Here is an 8,798-nt window from a genome sequence, read left to right on the forward strand (position 1 = left end):
TCTGCCATTGAACTACACCCCATTCGTGCTGGCCAGTTTCATCTTAACCTGGCATAAGCTATAGTCATCTGAGGCTGTTCTTGAACTTATAGAGATCCATCTGTCTCTGCTTCCAAGTGCTGGAATCAATGGTGCAAAACCAACATGCTCGGCCCATAAATATTAAGACCAGGGACAGTAGCCCGGCTGGCCATCCAGTGAGCTCTGGGGGTCCGCCAGTCTCTGCACCCCCAGTGCTCACATACCAGGTGCCCAAGCAACACCTTGTTATGTGGATTCCAGGATTAGAACTCACCATCTGCCCTCCTCAGCCATTCCCCTGCTTCAGCTTCCCCAGCGATGAGATTATGCATGTGCGCCACCCTGCCCATGACCAGCTTTAAACGCCTTCTTTAGATTTGCTGGTGATCATAGGGACAGTGATGGCTGCGCAAGCCTGACAACCTGGGTTTGATCCCCAGAACCCCTGAGAGGAGAGAACTGACTCACAGTTCTCCACCCACCTTTGCGTGCACACTGTGGCAGGCACACGCCAACACTCACAGATACACATTACACAGCAACAATAATAAAAACTAACAAAAGGGAAAGCAATAAAATGCTAATTGAAAGTCCCAGGGAGAGGGGGTGTCAGCCGGCGGCTTTTATTGTGGTGAAGAGGCTGGGTCCTGGCGGTTTCCTAAGGGAGGATTCTCCAATATGACTAATTTGTATGTTTTTGTCTTGGCCTACTCCATTCTCTAGAGAGCAATCTTCTAGTCCTTTCTTTGCTTATTAAATATAAGCTTGATTGTTAGCATTCTGAGCGCTCATTATGCCTCTGATTTCAGGGCCTTTCAGCTCTAAGCTTTTTTTTTTTTTTTTATTGTGTGTATTGTGTTAGCCAGAGTTTTGTTACAGTGAAAAACACCTGAGACAACTGGTTAAACGAGGGACAGATCTTGGCTGATGACGTCATAGGCTGTAGCCCATGGTTGCCTGGCTGTGGCTTGTGGGCCTGTGGCAAGGTAGAGCGTCATGATGGAAGGGCATGTCGGAGCAGAGCTGCTCATCTCATGGCGGCCCGAAGTGGGCAGACAGGAAGGGGCTGTGAAGAAGGTAGATCCTTCCAGGGTATCCCCAGTGACTTACCTCCTCCAGATAGGCTCCGCCTCCTCAGACTGCATCACCTCCCAAGCAGCACCACCCCCTGGGAAATAAGCCTTCAACATGGGAGCCTATGGGTCATTGCGTATTCACACAACAGCTTGTATCTTGCTGGCTTAGAATTTGGCTCTCCCTGTATGATAATGAGTATTCAGAGACGGGTAATGCCTGGGGGGTGCTCACCAATGTATGACAGAGCGACTGTGTGGCCTGGGCAGGCGTCTCCATGACGGGTAAGGTGACCTGCCGACGTCCCACGCAACCTAAGTCAGAAGCTCATTTTTTAGTAAAAGGGGGACCTGTAGGGCCCTGGCCCCTGTTTTGGGTAACTGTTGCCTTGCTTGCTGACCTTGATCTTGATATCCTCCCTATGCTAATTCCCTGCCAGGTTCCACCCTCCTGAATGCTTAAGGGAAGTTCCTTGTCTGTGTATCCTGCATAATGGGCGTTAACAGCTTAGATGCAAGATCGTAAAACATAGGGAACTTCTGCCCTCCAGGGGGTTCTCCCATTGTGCTGTAAGCCTGTATTTAAGACCTCCTCCCTCCTTCAATAAACAGCATTTGGCATAATAAATAAATAAATAAATAAATAAATAAATAAATAAATAAATAAATAAATAAATAAATAAAAAAGAATTTGGCTCTCTGGCCTCCTATCTGTACTTTCCAAATTTCATTGATTGATTGATTGATTGGATCTCACTATGTAGCCCAGCTGGCCTAGAACTTGCTATGTAGCCCAGACCAGCCTTGAACTCATAGAGATCCACCTGCCTCTGTCTTCTGAGTCTGGGTCTAAAGGTGTGTGCCATCACGGCTGGCTCAACCTTCCTGTTTTTTTATAGCATCTCTTGTGTGTTCTCATCTTCTTGCCAGTGTCTTAGTCCATTGTTCTGTCATTTTAGTGACGTTTGGGGAGAGAACAGTTCTTATAGTCTTCCTTCACAGGTACTGCCAAGTCTGGATCATTATTTCTTCAAGAGTTTTCTACTCTCCATTGCTCCTTTTTTTTTTTTTTTTTTTTTAAGATTTATTTATTATGTATACAATGACTGCAGGCCAGAAGAGGGCACCAGATCTCATTACAGATGGTTGTGAGCCACCATGTGGTTGCTGGGAATTGAACTCAGGACCTCTGGAAGAGCAGTCAGTGCTCTTAACCTCTGAGCCATCTCTCCAGCCCCCCATTGCTCCTTTTGCTCTATTGTTGGGCCTCTGCATTTAAGTTTTGTGTTTTTCTGATTCTGTTTTTCAAGACACTCTCAATCTGGAACTCACTATGTAGCCCATGCTAGGCCTGAACTCATGGCAGCCCTCCTGCCTCAGTTTCCTAACTAGCATCATAGGTATAGGCCACCACACTTGGCTTTTGCTGCTTATCTCTTAGTTGCTGTGTGGGGACCAAACCCAGCACCTCATGCATGCTAGGAAATCGGTCCACATTGAGCTATATGATACCCTGTCTAGAAACTCATATATGAGTTTCCACTTTTTTTTTTTTTTTTTTTTTTTGGGGGGGGGGTTTCGAGACAGGGTTTCTCTGTGTAGCTTTGCGCCTTTCCTGGGACTCACTTGGTAGCCCAGGCTGGCCTCGAACTCACAGATATCCGCCTGGCTCTGCCTCCCGAGTGCTGGGATTAAAGGCGTGCACCACCACCGCCCGGCGAGTTTCCACTTTTTGTGTATTACTGCTCATTCACGAGTTATCATGTGTAAATATATACATACATTTAATATTGTTATTATATTTTATTTAGTATATATATATACATATATATGTATATATATTGGTTTTTCGAGACAGGGTTTCTCTGTGTAACTTTGGAGCCTGTCCTGGAACTCACTCTGTAGACCAGGCTGGCCTCAATCTCAAAGAGATTAAAGGTGTGCACCACCACGCCCGGCTTAATAGGTATATTTAACTTTTGTTGTAGAATATTTTCTTAAGGTGTGTTACTTTGTTTATGTTGCATTTGTTAACTCTGCAGCTATGTTACTATGGCTGTCTAAAACACCTGATGGTCTAATAAAGAACGGAATGGCTGCTGGGCGGTGGTGGCGCGTGCCTTTAATCCCAGCACTCTGAAGGCAGAGGCAGGCGGATCTCTGTGAGTTCGAGGCCAGCCTGGTCTACAGAGTGAGTTCCAGGACAGCCAGGGCCACACAGAGAAACTCTATCAAAAAAAAACAAAAACAAAAATAAACAAACAGAAAAGAACTGGCCAATAGCAAGGCAGGAGAAAGGATAGGTGGGGCTGGCAGGCAGAGAGAATATATAGAAGGAGAAATCTGGGAAGAGAAAAAAGGAGCCAGAGAAGGAGGAGGACACAAGGGGCCAGCCATCCAGCTACACAGCAAGCCACAGAGTAAGAAATAATGAAAGGTACACAGAAATAGAGAAAGGTAAAAGCCCAAAGGCAAAAGCTAGTTAAGTAAATCTGGCTAGCAGCAAGCCAAGCTAAGTCTGGATGCTTACAATTAAGAATAAACCTCTGTATGATTTATATGGGAGCTGGGTGGTGGGCCCCCCCAAAAGACCAAAGACCAATCAAAAACAAACTTTTCTTTAATTCTTTTTCTTTTTTTTTTTTTTTTTTTTTTTTTTTTTGAGACCGGGTTTCTCTGGGTAACAGCCCTGGCTGTCCTGGAATTTGCTCTGTAGACCAGGCTGACCTCGAACTCACAGATATCCGCCTGACTGTCTCTCAAGTGCTGGGATTAAAGGCATGCACCATCACCGTCCGGCAACATTTGTTATTACGTTTACTAGTGTATGAGTTGCTCGTGTGCCTTGGTGCATACGTAGAAGTCAGAGCACATCTTGCAGAAGTTGGTTGTCTCTTTACACTATGTGGGTTCCAGGGATTGAACTCAGGTTGTCAGGCTTGTCGATAGACATTTTCCTCTGAGCCATCTCACTGGTTGTGTGTGTGGTGTGTGCGTCCTCCTCACATCTGGAGTTTTTGAAATGGTCTCATGTAGCCCAGATTGGCCTCAAACTCACTGTGTAGCTGAGGATAACCTTGAACTCCTTTTTTTTTTTTTTTTTTTTTTTTTTTTTTTTAAATTTATTTATTTATTACATATACAGTATTCTGCTTGCACATATGCCTGCAAGCCAGAAGAGGGCACCAGATCTCATTACAGATGGTTGTAAGCCACCATGTGGTTGCTGGGAATTGAACTCAGGACCTCTGGAAGAACAGCCAGTGAGTGCTCTTAACCTCTGAGCCATCTCTCCAGCCCAACCTTGAACTCCTGATCCTCCTGCCTCCACCTCTAAAGCAGTGGGACTACAGGTGTAGTCAGCGTCAGTTTCATTTCTTAAGTGTGTAACTAGAACTGTCAAGTCTTAGGATAGTTTTGCATTTCACTTGTAAAGTCACCGACTGGTTCTCACTGTGGCTGCACCGGTTTCCACTCCCTCCAGAAGTACTGAGTACTCAGATTTCTCTAAACTCTCATCAGCTCCCACTAATGTCAATTTTTAAAGAATATTTTCTTTATTATTTGTGTGTGTGTGTGAGAGAGAGTGTAGGTATGCATGTGTATGTCAGAGGACCACTTTTGGAGTCAGTTCTCTCTTTCCAGTGTGGGACTCCATGACCAAACTCAAGTCATCGGGCTTCTTCAACAGGCACTTTTTCCCACTGAGCCATCTGGTAGACCAGTACCAGTTCTTTTGATGGTAGCCGTCCTAGTGGATATGAAGTGATTATCTCTTATGCTCCCTCCCCCGGAAGTGAAACAGTTTTATTTTATGGTCATCTTTAAAACAAAGACAGCCAGAGGCTGGAGAGATGGTTCAGTAATTTAGAGCATTTATTGCTCTCTCAATAAACATGTAGGTTTAATTCCCAGCACCCACATGATGGCTCGCTACCATCTGTAACTCCAGTTCCAGGGGATCCAACACCCTGTTCTAATCTGTGCACACCAGGCATACACATGATACACGTACATACGTGTGGGCAAAACACTCATACACATTAAAAAAAAAAAAGCCAGTCAGATGTGGTGGTATATATCTGGTAATGCCAACACCTAGGAGGCTAGTCTGGGGGACTGTGAGTTCGAGGCTAGCCTGGGCTATATAACAAGACCTTGTACCAATCAATTAATAAATGAACAAACTGGGGAGGTGACTGCGTATAGCACTTGTCACACATCAATATCCATGTAAAGCCGGGCACAATGGCACACAATGGCACACACCCGGACTCCTGTGTGCCTGTGCAGAGAAGACAGGAGGTGGAGACAGGAGACTCTTCGGAAGCTCTCAGGCCCGCTAGCCTGGTGTACTCAGTGGGGAACAAGAGACCTGTCTGAAATAAAACGGAAAGCAAGAGCCAACACTGAAGTTGCGTGCACACACGCATACACACGCACACGCATGCACACACACATACACACACATACACACACACATACACCACGAATGCACACACAGACATGATTTTTTTTTTTAAAGGACAGTATTTTTTTCATATAAAAACCTCAGTCTAGGCTGGGCGGTGGTGGCGCACGCCTTTAATCCCAGCACTCGGGAGGCAGAGCCGGGCGAATCTTTGTGAGTTCGAGGCCAGCCTGGTCTACAGAGCGAGATCCAGGAAGGGCATAAAGCTACACAGAGAAACCCTGTCTCAGAAAAAAAAAAAAAAACCCTCAGTCTTTTTTAGGAGATGGGGTCCTCGCTCAGTGGTAGAGCACTTGCTGTGCTTTTTCTAAGATTTTGGGTTTGAGCCCAGCACTGGGAAAGAGATGGGAGGGAAGGGAGGTGAATTGGTTGACAAGTAAAAATACTTTGTAGAAATTTTATTGAAAGCTGGGCGGTGGTGATGCATGCCTTTAATCCCAGCACTCGGGAGGCAGAGGCACACAGATCTCTGTGAGTTTGAGGCCAGGCTGGTCTACAAAGAGAGTTCTAGGACAGCCAGGACTGTTACAAGGGAAACCCTGTCTCAAAAAAAAAAAAAAAGAAAAAATTATTACATAGAGCTCCTCAAAGAACCCTTTTTGTATAGTTTAGTGAGGTTGCTTGGAAAATACATGTATACTGATTCCTAAAGTATACAGTCCACCACTCTGTACCTTCCAGTTCACCGTAGATGGTCATCACCGGAAAGTTCAGCATGCTTACATATTTGATACGCTGTACAGCGACTGGTTTATCACTTCCTGTTCCAGTGGTTCATCAGCGAACTGTGTGGCTGTTCCTTTCCCTGTGCCCTTCCCGTAACTGTCAAGTCTTCCCCAACAGTCCCAGTGGGAGCATCCTTTGTAGTTAGCGTTTGTTCTGCACAGAGTTCCTCTTTCAAGGCCCGCAGACCGAGTTTACCAGTTCGTTTAAATTGCATTCCATAAATTTAGACATATGTTTTTCTAAGTACGTGCAAGCTGGTTAAAAATGAGCTCCAGTGGACGTAATTGCAGTTGAAATAGCAGATGGACAGGTTTGGAAAATGTGAGGACTCATATCGTCCTAACCAGCAGGAAGCCCCCCACACCATATGGTCTCTGGCCATACTCTCGTGTTGGTGTCTGGGTCTTGTTTTCAATTAGAGATACAAGCAAGATGTGATATAGGAAATGGTCTGTCAAATGCAGATCTGAGATACAAACACTTATTGGTGTGTGAGATTACATAACAGTCTAGTATCAACAGTAAGTTGAGACACCAATATGGTTGTCAACATGAAGGGTTTTTTTCTGCAGAGCTGCGATCTCTGGCTGCCTTCTTCAGTGCAAACGACCGCATGGGGTTTTGATTTCGTGGCTAAGCCTTGCTTAACAGTGTCACGTGCGCATGTGCGCCCCAAGCTGCACTCCAGTACTGCTGCTACCTGACGCTTTTGATAGGTGCTAGGGTGTCTCGTCCCTCTAATCCCTCCTTCCCTAGAAGAAGAAATTACCAAACTTTTAGAGTATAAACACACCATTTCCTAGTTCCACCGTCAGCGTGCGAGAACTCTAGATTTCCACATCCTGTGTTTGTGGAGGTGAAAGCTGGAGCTTCACAGTTGTCCCTGAGTGCCTGAGTGCCAGGCCTAGCATGCAGCCTGAGCCTGTTGGAAGGGAGCCTGGCTCACAGGAGCCTCTCCCCGCCCACTTGCTCCTCCCCCTCTCTCTTACTGTTTTCCAGGGGCACAGCTACGACTTTGCGTTTGTCCAGGAAGGTATCAGAAGAGTTCACCAAGGGATGGGAGACAGCCATTTTCTGGAGAATTCTTTGATTTGGGTCTACCTGCTGCCAGAATCTGCAGTTTTTGTCAAGGGCCATCCACCAACTAAGTGGGCTATACAGCCCACTTTGCTCCTGTGAGTGCACGTGCCTTTGAAGATTGTCAGCAGGGGCTGGGTCACGTGAGGCCTGTGGTTTCCAGGCATTTCCAACAATGTATAAAGTTACTACTTCCTATTAGGAAAATAATTTGTTTATTCCTGGAATTTAAAGAATACAGAGCTACTCTAAATGACTGCCAGCATTTTTAGGAATTTTTCTTTCTTCCCTCCACCCTTTCCTCTTATAATGGCACTATTAAAATATAATTCACAGGCCATAAAATTCTTAAAATGTTAAACACAGTGTGAGCCAGCAAGTTTACTTATGGGCACCTATTCAGGAGAAATGAAAACAGATTCACACAAAAATGTGCACACAGATGTTCGTAGCAGGATTACTCATATTAGTGAGAAAAAAATCATTTAAATATAAGGGATAAACAGAATTTGGTATGTACATATAGTAGAATACTGTTTGACAATACAGCAGATAAACTGGTACATGATTAGGCCTTATGCACATGCTATGTGAGGATAAACAGACACAAAAGACCACAGATTTTAATGATTCTAATATGAAATGTTCAGAAAAGGCAAATATCTAGAGATAGAAAGTAGGCTAGAGCTGGGCGGTGGTGGCGCACGCCTTTAATCCCAGCACTCAGGAGGCAGAGGAAGGCGGATCTCTGTGAGTTCGAGGCCGGCCTGGTCTGCAGAGTGAGTTCCAGGACAGCCAGGACTGTTTCACAGAGAAACCTTGTCTTGAAAAACCAAAAGAGAGAGAGAGAGAGAGAGAGAGAGAGAGAGAGAGAGAGAGAGAGAGAGAGAGAGAGAGAGAGAGAAAGAAAGAAAGAAAGAAAGAAAGAAAGAAAGGCTAGAGGTTACAAATGACATTTTTAGGGTGTTCTTTTTAGGGTGACCACCTCTGTAAATGAACTAAAAAGCCATAGAAGTCGGACCCTTCACACACACACTGTCCCACATGTGTGGGCTCCTTACATGTTGCCATGTAATACCCTGTATTGTCTTACGGACTCTACCAGGGAAAAGGTTGTCATCGTATGTGTCTCCTTCACTTTGGACCAAAACCATGAGCCAAAATAAATTTATGCTCTTTTTTTGTGTTCTGAGGATTGAACCCAGGCCTACTTCACGTCAAGCAAGCACTCTACCAACTAAGCTATACCCCCACATGTCCTCAAAACTTAAAAAAAAGAAAGAAAAGAAACAGTATATACTTTTAAATGAAGTCAGTAGACTTTATCTTGTTCGGAACTGGAAGTCAAAAGGACTGATTCTGGGAAAGGCTTTCTGGAGAATTTGACATGAGGAAAGGATTTAAAGTAGCTATGTCTAGCCCGGCCTGGT

General features: G+C 44.9%; 1 pseudogene; it reads right to left on the reverse strand.

The window, feature by feature from the left end:
• Positions 1-6,319: 6,319 nt before the first annotated feature.
• Positions 6,320-7,362, reverse strand: LOC131917097 (proteasome subunit alpha type-1-like; annotated as a pseudogene).
• Between the last annotated feature and the right edge of the window lie 1,436 nt (positions 7,363-8,798).

Source organism: Peromyscus eremicus, chromosome 8a, assembly GCF_949786415.1.
Source record: "Peromyscus eremicus chromosome 8a, PerEre_H2_v1, whole genome shotgun sequence".
NCBI classification, from domain to species: Eukaryota; Metazoa; Chordata; class Mammalia; order Rodentia; family Cricetidae; genus Peromyscus; species Peromyscus eremicus.